This window comes from Chiloscyllium punctatum, chromosome 6 (assembly GCF_047496795.1).
Source record: "Chiloscyllium punctatum isolate Juve2018m chromosome 6, sChiPun1.3, whole genome shotgun sequence".
Lineage (NCBI taxonomy): Eukaryota > Metazoa > Chordata > Chondrichthyes > Orectolobiformes > Hemiscylliidae > Chiloscyllium > Chiloscyllium punctatum.
In genome coordinates this window covers 79,145,326-79,161,200 of record NC_092744.1, presented here as the reverse complement: position 1 = coordinate 79,161,200, position 15,875 = coordinate 79,145,326, and the positions used below count along the sequence as shown (strand labels likewise).

At 44.5% G+C, this 15,875-nt stretch overlaps 1 protein-coding gene across 2 annotated transcripts in view; it reads right to left on the bottom strand.

The window, feature by feature from the left end:
* LOC140479122 (glypican-5-like) overlaps window positions 1–15,875 on the bottom strand; it is a 578,521-nt gene that overhangs the window by 389,402 nt on the left and 173,244 nt on the right. The gene's annotated exons all lie outside the window — the stretch shown is intronic.

The following is a 15,875-nucleotide window of genomic DNA, read 5'->3' as shown; positions in this document are numbered from 1 at the left end:
TACAAAATGGCTGCACTGACTACCTAAGAAAATGGTGTAGACCAATACAGGGAACACATGTGAATATAACAGATACACACAGGTCAACAGTGTTGGTCAGAGACATACAGACAGGGCAAGAAAAGCAAAGCAGGTGAAATGATAAACACTTAGAGGCTCTTAAACAGAAGAGAAAAGCTTACACATCTCATGCTTTTACAACTACTGGGCATCTCAAAGCACTTCATGGCCAATGCCATACTGTTTGAAATGGAGTTCCTTTAGTAACGTGGGAAATGTAACAGCCAATGTGTTCTCTCTCAGTTCACACAAACAGCAATGCGAAAACAACCAGATTATCTGCTTTTGTGATGTTGGTCAGCACTGCTGCCTCACAGCGCCAGGGACCCTGGTTCGATACCAGCCTCTGTGTGGGGTTTGTCTGTGTGGGGTTTGCACATTCCCTCCATGTCTGCGTGTGTTTCCTCTGGGTGCTCTGGTTTCCTCCCACAATCCAAAGATGTACAGGTCAGGTGGATTGGCCATGCTAAATAATCCATCGTGTCCAGGGATGTGTAGGCTAGGTAGGTTAGCCATGGGAAATACAGGGTTACAGGGATAGGGTAGGAGTGTAGGTCTAGGTGGGATGGTCTTCAGAGGGTCAGTGCAAACTCAATGGGCTGAACGGCCTGCTTACACACTGTAGAGATGCTACAATTTTATGACGAATATTGGCAAGGGCAGTGGGTTCATTACTTGCTTTTCAAAATAGTGGCCATGAGTTCTTTTTCATCCACAGCCAAACTGATGGGACCTCAGTTTAAGATGAGGCACACCCAGCAGTACAGCACTCCCTCAGTACTGCACTGTGTTGCCAGCCATGATTATTGCACTGGAGTAGGTACAAAGATGAAGGGCTTTTGCCCAAAACATCGATTTTCCTGCTCCTCGGATGCTGCCTAACCTGCTGTGCTTTTCCAGCACCACTCTAATCATGACAAACATACATGTTAACAATAAGGTACAGGTACATGAAGACAGGCAGGTCTTGATGCAGGAGAAACTCAGACATTTGCTGAACACATGCAAGGAAAGGAACACTCAAAAGCACCTTCTATTGATAAAACATCTCTAAGGTAATGAAACAACCTGAAGTGCTTTACAACCACAATATTAAACAATGTTTGACAGCGAGCCACATGAGGAGACGTTAGGACAGATGTTAGAACCAAAAGCTCAGTTAAAAAAACTGTTTTAATAAGCTTGAAAGTAGTGGGGAAAAGGAGACTTACAAAGATATTTATGACGAGAAATCTATGTTTAAAGTCTCAGCAGCTCCAGGCATGGTGAGCAATGCTGAACTACAGAAAATTGCATATTGCTTGGGCAATAAATATTGGTCTTTCCAGCAATGCCCACAATCCATAAATAAATTAAATTAACCATAAAAGTTAGCGTTTGGCACCACCCTGATGTCGCCACGATAAGAACACCATGCACTCAAACATCCTGGGTATGAAGGGAAGCAGCAGGATGATAAGGTTATTGCAAAAAGGAAGGAGTTATCAGATTTTCTCTTTTTTGAAACCACCCAAAGATAGATCACATGACCAACAATTCCAGTTACACCTGGACACAGCATCCCTGGATTTCAAACTCAGAATAAAGCCAACACCTTGATTTAAAGTTACATCTTAAAGCACATCTGGAGACTAACACATCACATTGTGCACTTTCTGGAATTTACTTGATGATATAAGACTGCTTATGAGTCTCGCTCACAATGCAAGTATGGCAATCTTCTCATTGTCCAACATGAAATATGAATTTATAATATTCTTAATCTAGTTCCCACCAGCCATACATGGGGAAAGCATGAAAGCAATAGACAGTCTTCATCAGTGGGGATTGAGGCAGTTTGTGAAAGCAAGGGCAAAGCAATATACTGTATGTGACTATGGTTAGCCTGCATGTGATTGAACTAAACTGGAAAAGATTACAATAGAAGGATTCCCTGGTCTACATTCCAAAACTAAACCAAGGTCATTCCACCCATGCAGCTCTCCATTGCAACCTCAGCTTCTGAGAAACAACATTGTAATCCCACAAAGCTCTCCTCGATGGTTAATTGCATTCTGATATAAATGCATACCATCACTCCTTAATCATTTGCTTCAAGTTGTCTACCGAACATCATTCTCAGTACATCATGCTACAAGCTACAATTGTTCCAAGAGGAGACCCAACACCCAAGGTGTATCTAGGGATAAATGTGGCACTTCTAATGTCCTCCACAGCCCAGAATAATAAATTTAATAGCCATTCCCATGCGCAACACTGACAGTGTGCTATAGTCCTAACCCAGCTCTACTGGTTAATTCAGGTGGACTCTAAATTCATAGCCAATCACCATATCAGGCTATTTGGGAATCAGGTTGCAGCCAATTGCTTTCCTGATTTGTATGTTCAATGTGAAATGGACAGTGATACTGAGCCTGAGAGAAAAAAAGCTATTGCACACTCTGCTTTCCATCCTAGCCTTTTACTAAAATTCTCACGTAACGTTTCAAATTCTCATGCATACACCCGGCAACTCTGTTTACTGTGGTTGCATGCTTAATTTATTTGTATTTATCAAATGCAAATCCCTGAAGCGAAGTGATTGCCAACTTAGCAAATGAGTACGCAAGAGTTTTTCCTATCATCAGAAATGTGTTATTTAAGTTGATCAAGAATAGCGGCTGATACTTTTACTGTACATATGTACAGGACATTTACTTCAGTTATGCATAGGGCTTTATCTATAAAGTCAAAGCATATGGCTAAAAAAGTGTTTTCTTAGCTAGATCTGTAGCTAATCAACAGCTTCTACTGAACAACATTGCACTGATTGTTCCTCGCCCCTATTTTGAAATTCTCCGAGTGTCCTAATAAAGTCTTGATCATCAGCCAACACATTAAAAATAGATTAATTGGTCATTTATCTAATTGTCAGTTATGGAACTTCGCAGTGTGTAAAATGGCTGCCATGTTTACTGCCAACATCATGAACCTCAAAGTGGCTGTTCCTTCATGATGATATATATAGGACTATGTAACAGCAGGTTCTGTCTCGATATAAGGGAACCAGCAGACATGTTTTGACTTTGGACAGGGCTACACCATTAGCTTTGAGCAGCCAGTGATTCTGCTGTGAACCTAAATCTGCATCAGTGAGTAATCACATATTCCAAGCACTCCTTATCTGAGCAAATCAGAATATGGTCTGTTACTAATACCAAGCTCTACAGCAGAAACTCGAGCTGGGTGGTTTTCAACTGAATAAATCGACTGCATCTAATAGCAGTGACATACTGTGGCCAAGAATGCTGCTTGAAAAGGCAAGAACTGAGCAACAAAACCTCACGTTATTCAACAAGACCCAATTCTGTCTCGCTTTTATGGCTGCCATAGGTGGCAACCACAGGCAGTTTCACTCAACTTAACAAATGTATACTACCATTCTGCAGCCAAGGAAAGAAAACCCTTCAAATGTTTTCACTTAAAAACTCTATGTACTTCTTCTTGGCCTTCTTCTCTGACACCCAACTCTCAGCCAGCACCAGCTATGAATCTGCACAGGCGCAGTGCCACACAGGACTCTGCCAGACTCCGTGCTTTGAGGAAAGCTCCCATTCTCACTTGCAGACATCAGTTCTTGGTGGATTGAAGGTTCATATCTACTGGCTAATGGAGTAAGCGTGGGCTTGGTCAGCATGGTATTCTGGCCAAATACACATTCACCGTGTCAAGGACCAGGCAGGAAATGCTGACCACCAAGGCTATTGCAGCCTAGTTTATTACATATCCATTGGACTCCTGCATTTGTCACTAGATTACCAAAGCTAAAGATTGCTATTGGTCAAAGGCCCAATTTTCCCACTCTTAGTCCAACTGCTTCCCACTTGAGACAAATCCACTTATTCTAAATGGGTGGGGACCATGTAAAGGAAAGCCAATGAGAAAATCTAGCATAGAATTACAAGAGAAGGCGCAATCTTCAAACAATCTTGTGAACATTAGCGAACACATTTGAATGAAGTTAATAACATCGTGTCATTCACAACGACATGGCACAATGGTTGGAATACCCTTATCTGTCCCAAAATGTTGTGGGTAAGAATTAACAGAAGGAAAAAATTTCAAAAAACTGCTTTTGGGCAAGCCATTAAGAACACAAAACAATTAAAATCCCCCAGTCTGCCACTTCCAAAAAGATACTCAGGAGAGAATTAATAGTCCTGTGGAAAAATGTGACTATTAATTTAAAAGAATTGGCATGGAGTTGTTCAGGGTAAATTGTGCTCTGTCTTGCTGGAGTTTTTTTGAACAGGTATCAGAGAGGGTTCATGAGGCTAAGGCTTTTGATGTAATGTTCATGGACTTCCCACGGGTCATTGACACAATGTCCTACAACAAACTCATGAGGAAATCTATAGATCATGGAGTAAAGGGTACAAGTAGCACAGTGAATACAAAGCTGGTTGAGTGATAGGAAACGGATAGTGACGATCATTCGGTATTTTTAAGTTGAAAGAAGGTTTGTAGTGGAGATCCCCAGGGATTGGTACTAGAATTGCTGCATCAAAGTCCTTGAATTCCCTCACTAATGGCATTGTGGATCAACCCACAGCAGGTAGACTAGAGCAATGCAAGAAGGCAGCTCACCACCACCTTCTCAAGGGCAACTTGGGACAGGCGATAAATGCTAGTCAGCCAGTGACACCCATGTCCCATAAATAAATAAAAACACAGGACTCTTTCTTTACCTAATAATGATCTGAATTTTGCTGCAGGGGCTAGTTCAAAGATCATAGAACCCGACAGTGTGGATCAAGTCCTTCGGCCCAACAAGTCCACACCAACCCTCTGAAGAGTATCCTATCCAAACCCATTCCCCAACCCAATTACTCTACATTTACCCCTGACACATCCCTGGTCGCTATGGGCAATTTAGCACGGCCAATTCACATGACCTGCACATCTTTGGACTATGGGAGGAAACCAGAGCACCCGGAGGAAACCAACACAGACACAGGGAGAATGTGCAAACTCCACACAGACAGTCACCCAAGGCTAGATTTGAACTCAGGTCCCTGGCACTGTGAGGCAGCAATGCTAATCACTGAGCCACCGTGCCACCCAAAAGATTGCGGATGACACAACATTTGGAACATTTGTAAGTTGAAGAGGTCAGTGTAGAACCTCAAGAAGATATTGACATGGAGAGAGCACATGGGTGGCAAATTCAGTTCAATATGGTGAGATAACACCTTGGTATAATGAACACAAAGGGACAATCTAAAATAAAGGGGACAACTCTGAGCCCTATATCTTAGGAAGTATGTGCTGGTCTTGGAAGGGATGGAGTGGAGGTTCCCAAGAATGATCCTGGGATAAAGGGTTTGTCAAATGAGGAGCGGTTGAGGACGCTGGTCCGGACTCGATGGAATTTAGAAGGATGAGGTGGGAATTTCACTGAAACCTCCAGCATTCTGAGAGGCCTGGGTACAGTGGACATGGAGAAGATGCTTCCATTCTTAGGAGAGACTAAGACTTGAGGGCACAGCCTCAGAATGAGGGGACAACCCTGTAAAACTGAGGTGAGGAGCAATTCCTTCAGCCAGAGGGTGGTTAATCTGTGGAATTCATTGCCACAGAAGGCTGTGGAGGTCGTCACTGAATGCACTTCAAAGAGCGATAGATGAGTTCTTGAATAGTAAGGAGATCATGGGTTACAGTGAGAAGGCAGGAGATGGGATTGAGAAACATGATTGAAAAGTGGAACAGACCTGATGGGCCAAATGGCCTAATTCTGCTCCTATATCTTATGGTCTTACGGATATGTACGAGGAGCAGGAGCTGAGTGTATATATTTATAAGCCAATAAAGGTATCAGAACATGTAGAGATGGCAATTAACGTATAGTATTCTAAGCTTCATTAATTGGGGCATAAAGGACAGCAACAGGGAGGTTATCTTGAATTTATGTAATAGACTGGTTAGACTTCAGCTGGGATATTGTCTACAGTTCCATGTACCACATTTTAGAAAGACCTGGGGAGAGTGCAGAAGAGATTTATGAGAATGGTTTCAGGAATGGAAAGCTTCAGTCATGAGGAAAGATTGGAGAAAGTAGAACTGTCTTTCTTGGACAGGAGAGTCACAGAGTCATAGAGATGTACAGCAAGAAAACAGACCCTTCGGTCCAATTCGTCCATGCCAACCAGATATCCTAAATTAATCTAGTCCCATTTGCCAGCACTTGGCCCATATCCCTCGCAACCTCCCTACTCGTATACCCATCCGGATGACTTTTAAATGCTGTAATTGTACCAGCCTCCACCACTTCCTCTGGCAGCTCATTCCACAGTCGTACCACCCTCTGTGTGAAAAGGTTGCCTCTTAGGTCCCTTTTAAATCTTTCCCCCTCACGCTAAACCTTTGCACTCTAGTTCTGGACTCCCCCACCCCAGGGAAAAGACCCTATCTTTTTCCCCTTTCCATGCCCCTCATGATTTTATTAACTTATATAAAGTCACCCCTCAGCCTCCGACGGTCCAGGGAAAACAGCCCCAGCCTGTTTAACCTCTCCCTATAGCTCAGATCCTCCAACCCTGGCAACATTCTTGTAAATCTTTTCTGAACCCTTTCAAATTTCACAACAGCCTTCCTATAGGAGGGAGACCAGAATAGCACACTATATTCCAAAAGTGGCCTAACCAATGTCCTGTACAACCACAACATGACCTCCCAACTCCTATACACAATGATCTGACCAGCAAAGGAAAGCATACTCAATGCCTACTTCACAATCCTATCCACTTGAGACTCCACTTTCAAGGAACTTGCACTCCAAGGGCTCTTTGTTCAGCAACATTGCCCAGGATCTTACCTGACTAAGTGGAGATTCGTTAGAAGTTTTCAAAATCATGAGACATCTCAATAGAGTAGATAAGGAAAAACTGCTCCCCCTCGTAAAACAACAGAGAACCAGAGGGCACAGTTTTCAAGTGTTTTGCAAATAAAGCAAAACCTTTTTCAAACAGTGAATACTTTGGATATAGAATACACAGCCTGGATTGAATTGAATTGAATTTATTATCACGTGTATTGAAGCACACTGAAAAGCTTTGTCTTGCGAGCAATACAGACAGATCACAGAGTTAAGGAGCATAGATAGTAAATAATAGGTAAATAGCAGCAAAAACAAAAACACAGGTACAGGCGAATGTTAAGAGTTTATGAGTCCATTCAGTATTCTAACAACAGTAGGGTAGAAACTGTTGCGAAACCGGCTGGTGCCTATGTACAGGCTTCTGTACCTTCTCCCCGATGGTAGAGGTTGTAGAAAAACATTGCCAGGGTGGGATGGATCTTTGAGAATGCTGGTGGCCTTTCCTTGACAGCGGGCCTGGTAGATGGATTCTATAGATGGGAGGTTGGCCTTTGTGATTGTCCGGGCTGAGTTCACCACTCTCTGGAACCGTCTCCGATCTTGAATGGTGCAGTTGCCATCCCTAGTAGTGACACATCCAGACAGAATGCTCTCGATGTCGCACCTATAAAAGTTGGCAAGGGGATTCGTCGTCATGCCAAATTTCCTCAGCTGCCTGAAGAAGAAGAGATGTTGTTGGGCCTTTGTAACCAGTGCGTCCACATGAAGAGTCCAAGAAAGCTTGTTGTGGATGACCACTTCCAGGAGCTTGACACTCTCCACTCATTCCACCTCTGTGCTGTTAATGTGAAGGGGGGCATGAGTAACATCCCGCCTAAAGTCAATAATGAGTTCCTTGGTTGTGCTGGAATTGTGAACTAGGTTGTTCTCATTGCACCATTTTTCCAGGTCTTCCATCTCCCATCTATAGTCTGTTTCATCACCATCTAAGATTCAACCTACTATTGTGGTGACATCAGCAAACTTGTAAATGATGTTAGTCTGGGATTTGGCGACGCAGTCATGGGTATACAATGAGTACAGTAGGGGGCTGAGTTTGCAACTCTGGAGGGCTCCAGTATTGAGTGTTAGTGATAATGAAATATTGTCCCCAATCTTCACTGATTGCGGCCTGTGGATCAAGAAAGTGAGGATCCCAGTTGCAGAGAGTAGGGCTTAGTCCAAGATCACTAAGTTTAGAAATCAGTCTCAAGGGGATAATAGTGTTGAAGGCTGAATTGTCGTCAATGAGTAGGATTCTTACGTAGCTGTTGTTGACGTCAAGATGTTCTAGGGAGGAGTGAAGGGCAAGTGATATGGCATCTGATGTGGATCTGTTGGTCCGATAGGCAAATTGAAATGTGTCCAGAGTAATGGGGAGGCTGGATTTGATTAATACCTTGACCAGCCTTTGAAAGCACTTCATGATCACCGAAGTTAGGGCCACTGGGCGGTGGTCATTGAAACATGCTGCATGAGCCTTCTTAGGCACAGGGATGATGTTGGCCCTCTTGAAACAGGCAGGGACAGTGGCCTGCTGCAGGGAGAGGTTGAAGATATCTGAGAAGACCTTTGCCAGTTGATCTACGCATGCTCTGTGTGCACGGCCTGGTACTCTGTCCTGTCCCATCGCTTTCCTTGGAGTTCACACGAAGGAAAATTGATCTGACCTCCGATGCAGTGACTGCTGGGATAGGTTCATCAAGATTTGTCGGAATAGGTGTTACCTCTCCGCCAAAATTCTGCTCAAAGTGAGCAGAGAATGCACTGAGACGATCTGGGACCAATGTGTATTCATCTGCTATCTTGTGGCACAAAGGGTCTATTTCCATACTGTGTGACTCCAGGACTGTACATTAGGAGTATGGTGGAGGTAGGTTCAATTGAGGCATTCAAGGAATGATTATTCAAATAGAAACAATGTTTAGAGTTACGGGAAAAAGGTAGATCTTTGGCACCAAGTAAATCTATTCAGAACGCTGGTGCAGATATGATGGGCCAAATGTCCTTCTCTTTACCATAATAACTCTGAGATTGATGTTTTAAGGAGTGTCATGAAAAGCAATGTGATAAAGACCAGGTAATCCATTTTAGTGATGGTACTCGAGAGATTTAGAACATCACTGAATCACAGAGTACAGAAAGACGCCATGTGGCTGTGTTGATCTCCAAATGAGCAATTCACTCTCCTGTCTCCTCCCCCTAACCCTGAACCCTCTTCCTTTTCAAACAGTTGTCCAGTTTCCTTTTGACTGCCTAATGTACAGTCATAGAGTCATACAGCATGGATATGGACCCTTTGGGTCAACTCATCTGCACCAACCAGATATCCTAAACTGATCTAGTCCCATCTGCCTGCATTTGGTCCATATCCCTCTAAACCTTTCCTATTCATACACCCATTCAGATGTTGTAATTGTACCCACCTCCTCAACCTTCTCTGGCCGTTCATTCCAAACTTGCCCCTCGGGTCCCTTTTAAATAATTCTCCCCTCACTTAAAACCTATGCCCTCTCGTTTTGGACTCCCCTATCCTGGGAAAAGAAACTTGCCTATTCACCCTATCTACACCCCTCATGAGTTTATAAATTTCTGTAAGGTCACCCCTCAGCCTCTGACCCTCCAGGGAAAATAGCTCCAGCCTATTCAGCATCTCCCTGTACCTCAAACCCTCCAACCCTGGCAACATTCTTGTAAATCTTTTCCAAACCCTTTCAAGTTTAACAACATCCTTCCTCTATTAGGGGCAGTTGCTTCTCAAAACTTTGTGCTTCCCAATCTCCTTGCTGGATTATTTAACTTCTTTACGGGTGCCACAGGGTGACTGGAAGGCGAACTGTACAGTCTTTTGAGTTTCTTCTTCAAGACAACAGCTTACAGCAAGTGATGGGGGGGAAATAACTGGTTTGCTTCAGGCTTAGTTACTTGGCTGCAGAGAGATAGTGACAGAGCATCTGGTCCTTCTGCAGTTCGAAAATGGGTCCGTATACACACACACAAACCACCGATGTAAACACAACGTACAATGAGGTAAAAACAATGAATGCAGATGCTGGAAACCAGATTCTGGATTAGTGGTGCTGGAAGAGCACAGCAGTTCAGGCAGCATCCAAGTAGTTTCGAAATCGACGTTTCGGGCAGAAGCCCTTCATCAGGAATAAAGGCAGTGAGCCTGAAGCGTGGAGAGATAAGCTAGAGGAGGGTGGGGGTGGGGAGAAAGTAGCATAGAGTACAATGGGTGAGTGGGGGAGGGGATGATGGTGATAGGTCAAGGAGGAGAGGGTGGAGTGGATAGGTGGAAAAGGTGATAGGCAGGTAGGACAAGTCCGGACAAGTTATGGGGACAGTTACTGAGCTGGAAGTTTAGAACTAGGGTGAGGTGGGGGAAGGGGAAATGAGGAAACTGTTGAAGTCCACATTGATGCCCTGGGGTTGAAGTGTTCCGAGGCGGAAGATGAGGCGTTCTTCCTCCAGGCGTCTGGTGGTGTGGGAGCGGCGGTGAAAGAGGCCCAGGACCTCCATGTCCTCGGCAGAGTGGGAGGGGGAGTTGAAATGTTGGGCCACGGGGCGGTTTGGTTGATTGGTACGGGTGTCCCGGAGATGTTCCCTAAAGTGCTCTGCTAGGAGGCGCCCAGTCTCCCCAATGTAGAGGAGACTGCATCAGGAGCAACGGATACAATAAATGATATTAGTGGATGTGCAGGTAAAACTTTGATGGATGTGGAAGGCTCCTTTAGGGCCTTGGATAGAGGTGAGGGAGGAGGTGTGGGTGCAGGTTTTACAGTTCCTGCGGTGGCAGGGGAAAGTGCCAGGATTGGAGGGTGGGTTGTTTGGGGGTGTGGACCTGACCAGGTAGTCGCGGAGGGAACGGTCTTTGCGAACATTTCCGCCACCTCCAAACAGACCCCACTACCAGGGATATATTTCCCTCCCCACCCCTTTCCGCCATACGCAAAGACCGTTCCCTCCGCGACTACCTGGTCAGGTCCACACCCCCAAACAACCCACCCTCCAATCCTGGCACTTTCCCCTGCCACCGCAGGAACTGTAAAACCTGCACCCACACCTCCTCCCTCACCTCTATCCAAGGCCCTAAAGGAGCCTTCCACATTCATCAAAGTTTTACCTGCACATCCACTAATATCATTTATTGTATCCGTTGCTCCTGATGCAGTCTCCTCTACATTGGGGAGACTGGGCGCCTCCTAGCAGAGCGCTTTAGGGAACATCTCCGGGACACCAGCACCAATCAACCACATCGCCCCGTGGCCCAACATTTCAACTCCCCCTCCCACTCTGCCGAGGACATGGAGGTCCTGGGCCTCCTTCACCGCCGCTCCCTCACCACCAGACGCCTGGAGGAAGAACGCCTCATCTTCCGCCTCGGAACGCTTCAACCCCAGGGCATCAATGTGGACTTCAACAGTTTCCTCATTTCCCCTTCCCCCACCTCACCCTAGTTCTAAACATCCAGCTCAGTAACTGTCCCCATAACTTGTCCGGACTTGTCCTACCTGCCTATCACCTTTTCCACCTATCCACTCCACCCTCTCCTCCTTGACTTATCACCTTCATCCCCTCCCCCACTAACCCATTGTACTCTATGCTACTTTCTCCCCACCCCCACGCTCCTCTAGCTTATCTCTCCACGCTTCAGGCTCACTGCCTTTATTCCTGATGAAGGGCTTTTGCCCGAAATGTCGATTTCGAAGCTACTTGGATGCTGCCTGAACTGCTGTGCTCTTCCAGCACCACTAATCCAAAACAACGCACAATGAGTTCCACTAACTTGTTCTTAAAAGTGCAATAACACCTTCCATGTGAACCTGCCTCGAGCACGCCTTATGATACTGCATTTCGACTGTAACTACTCACAGGGAGAGAAAACACTTTCCCCGTAACACTCACATCACTTTTGCCAGTCGCAACAATCTTTGTTTTAACCGGCACCTTATGAACCGGCACTCTCAACAAACCAGCGAAAATGATATACCTCAAATACTGTGAGATTTCGTGTATTATTCTGTCCAATGACTACAATTTTTTAAAGTTATTTAACTCAATGTAAACATATTTGTTGTTCAATTGAATGGCCACAAGAAATATTAACAGCTGATTCAATTTCAAGTCAATTCCTCCTCAACTCCTGTGATCCATCACAATGTCTGAGTAGTCAGTCAAGGGTATGATTGAGAAGGGTCTCTGCTGCTAAGTTTTATTTAAGGAAAAGTTGCTTTGTTATTAAAGTGAGTTGTGCTGTAAATAAAGTATAACAGTGATGTGTGTGCCCCCTGCACTAAATTTCTATTATTTATTGTGTTTTTTCACATTGATTATGTGGACTTCTTGATTATCCGGGTCCCATAGGTACCGGATAATAAAAGACTTGGGGCACTTTAAATCTGTGCCTCCCTATTTTCAATCCTTTCATGACTGGGATCAGTTTCTCCTTACCTGTCCTGTTTCACCCCGTCTACTTTGGGGAACAGCCCTCTTCAAATTGCGCTATGGGATCTTCACATCTCTCTGAGGTGGATGGGTAGGGGGAAACAGACCCTCAGCTTAACATCACATTGGGAGGACAGCTCCTCCAACTGTGCTGCACTCCCTCAGCAGAGTTGCATGTTTGGTTTGGGTTGAAGTCTCTGTTGTGGGTCTTAAACCTACGAACTCAGAGAGAGGATGCTACAACTGAGGCATTGCTGAGAGTCATGTGACTGAAAGTGCCATTAAAACTGTTGCATTTTTACCAGGCAGCAGCAGTTTCAAGCTAGACACAACCTTCCTCTTTAACCACCAAACACAAGTGGCAGTCTACTCACTCTCACTCACATTAGGAGCAGGACTGGACTCAAACTGGGACTTTAAGAGGTGCATTTGTCTTGGTTTCTTGCCAAAGGAAAATTGAACAAGAGGTATCAAGTGGTCTGTGGTAACATAAACAGCTTGTGAGGCCTTCGGGCTTTTTTTAAAAACTGAAACAACAGAGGCAACCTGGACGGGTGTGGCCAGCTCTCACAGACCGAGATTTCCATTTTTTTTAGCTTTTAGATTTGGCAGTTGCTGTTGGGATCTTGAAGATGTGGAAGCTATTTTTCCCTCTTTCGCTTACACCCAAAAGCTGGGGGCTGTCCTCCAAGGCTGCTGGATTGCATGTGTTTTTTAAAATGCTTTCTGAACTTCCGAACAGTGTGTTTAGAGGGTGTGACTATGCATCTACTATTATGTTAAGTTTTCTAATCGAGTTAATTTATTCCAAGTTCTTCTCCTGTTGCTGTATTTTAACTATAGTTTTTGAATAAATAGTGTTTGACTAATCAGATTGCATTTGGAACACAGCATCTGATATTAGGGTCTAGGCTACCTTCATAATATATCTTGAGGAGGTCTGGTCTGGTCCATAACATATAGCAGAAAGCTTTGCCCTTTTGGTGCCTCCCAAACCCAGGAACGTTTATAGCGCAGCTTGAACATATTCAATTAGAGGAGCAAAGGACTGGGAAGAGTGGAGGCTGGCGTTTACTGTGGGAGAGCTGAATTTTGAGAACAGTCTGTAGCATTTTGCCAAGAAGTATTGCACTTGGACCTCAATGTCTATCAAACTGCAGAGAAATAGCCGCCAATTTGGGAGCCTTGCTAATGCAGCTCGCTTTGTCATTCATTCAGGGATTCAATCTGAATAAAACCACCACACAAATGAACAAAAAGCTGTTTATATGCAGAGTGATTAGGATTGCAAAATGAGCCATAGCTGCTGGGTGAGGGCTGGCTGTCAGTTTACTACAAACTGCATGCGGAGCATTCAAAAGCAGGGTAGTTGGCTGCCAAGCTGTGCTCGTGCTCGGGAAGATTTAAACTAGTAAGGTTGAGGGGTGGGACTCAGGGAGATAGTGAGGAAAGAGATCAATCTGAGACTGATACAGTTGAGAACAGAAGCTAGTCAAACAGTCAGGGCAGGCAGGGACAAGGTAGGACCAATAAATTAAACTGTATTTATTTCAATGCAAGGGGCCTAACAGGGAAGGCAGATGAACCCAGGGCATGGTTAGGAACATGGGACTGGGATATCATAGCAATTATAGAAACATGGCTCAGGGATGGACAGGACTGGCAGCTTAATGTTCCAGGATACAAATGCTACAGGAAGGATACAAAGGGAGGCAAGAGAAGAGGGGGAGTGGCATTTTTGATAAGGGATAGCATACAGCCAGGCTGAGGCAGGATATTCCTGGAAATACATTCAGGGAAGTTATTTGGGTGGAGCTGAGAAATAAGAAAGGGATGATCATCTTATTGGGGTTGTATTATAGACCTCCTAATAGTCAGAGGAAAATTGAGAAACAAATTTGTAAGGAGATCTCATCTATCTGTAAGAATAATAGGGTGATTATGGAGGGGATTTTAACTTTCCAAACATAGACTGGGACTGCCATAGTGTTAAGGGTTTAGATGGAGAGGAATTTGTTAAGTGTGTGCAAGACAATTCGCTGTTTCAGTATGTGGATGTACCTACTAGAGAAGGTGCAAAACTTGACCTACTCTTGGGAAATAAGACAGGGCAGGTGACTGAGATGTCAGTGGGGGAGCACTTTGGAGCCAGCGACCATAAGTCTATTAGATTTAAAATAGTGATGGAAGAGGATAGACCAGATCTGACAGTTGAAGTTCTAAATTAGAAAGGCCAATTTTGACGGTATTAGACAAGAACTTTTGAAAGCTGATTGGGGGCAGATGTTGGCAGGCAAAGGGGCAGCTGAAAAATGGGACACCTTCACAAATGAGGTAACGAGAATCCAGAGAAAGTACATTCCTGTCAGGGTGAAAAGAAAGGCTGGTAGGTACAGGGAATGCTGGATAACTAAAGAAATTGAGGGTTTGGTTAAGAAAAAGCAGGAAGCATATGTCAGGTACAGACAGGATGGATCGAGTGAATCCTTAGAAGAGTATTAAGGCAGTAGGAGTATACTTAAGAAAGAAATCAGGAGGGCAAAAAGGGAACATGAGATAGCTTTGGCAAATAGAATTAAGGAGAATCCGAAGGGTGTTTACAAATATATTAAGGACAAAAGGGTAACTAGGGAGAGAATAGGGCCCCTCAAAGATCAGCAAGACGGCCTTTGTGTGGAGCCACAGAAAATGGGGGAGATACTAAATGAGTATTTTGCATCAGTATTTACTGTGGAAAAGGATATGGAAGATATAGACTGTAGGGAAATAGATGGTGACACCTTTCAAAATGTCCAGATTACAGAGGAGGAAGTGCTGGATGTCTTGAAACGGTTAAAGGTGGATAAATCCCCAGGACCTGATCAGGTGTACCCGAGAACTCTGTGGGAAGCTAGAGAAGTGATTGCTGGGCCTCCGGCAGAGATATTTGTATCATCGATAGTCACAGGTGAGGTGCCGGAAGACTGGAGGTTGGCTAACGTGGTGCTACTGATTAAGAAGGGTGGTAAAGACAAGCCAGGGAACTATAGACCAGTGAGCCTGACCTCAGTGGTGGGCAGGTTGTTGGAGGGAATCCTGAGGGACAGGATGTACATGTATTTGGAAAGGTAAGGATTGATTAGGGATAGTCAACATGGGAAATCATGTCTCACAAACATAATTAAGTTTTTTGAAGAAGTAACAAAGAGGATTGATGAGGGCAGAGCGGTAGATGTGATCTATATGGACTTCAGTAAGGCGTTCGACAAGCCTCCCCATGGGAGACTGGTTAGCAAGGTTAGATCTCACGGAATACAGGGAGAACTAGCTATTTGGATACAGAACTGGCTCAAAGGTAGAAGACAGAGGGTGGTGGTGGAGGGTTGTTTTTCAGACTGGAGGCCTGTAACCAGTGGAGTGCCACAAGGATCAGTGCTGGGCCCTCTACTTTTTGTCATTTACATAAATGATTTGGATACGAGCATAAGAGGTA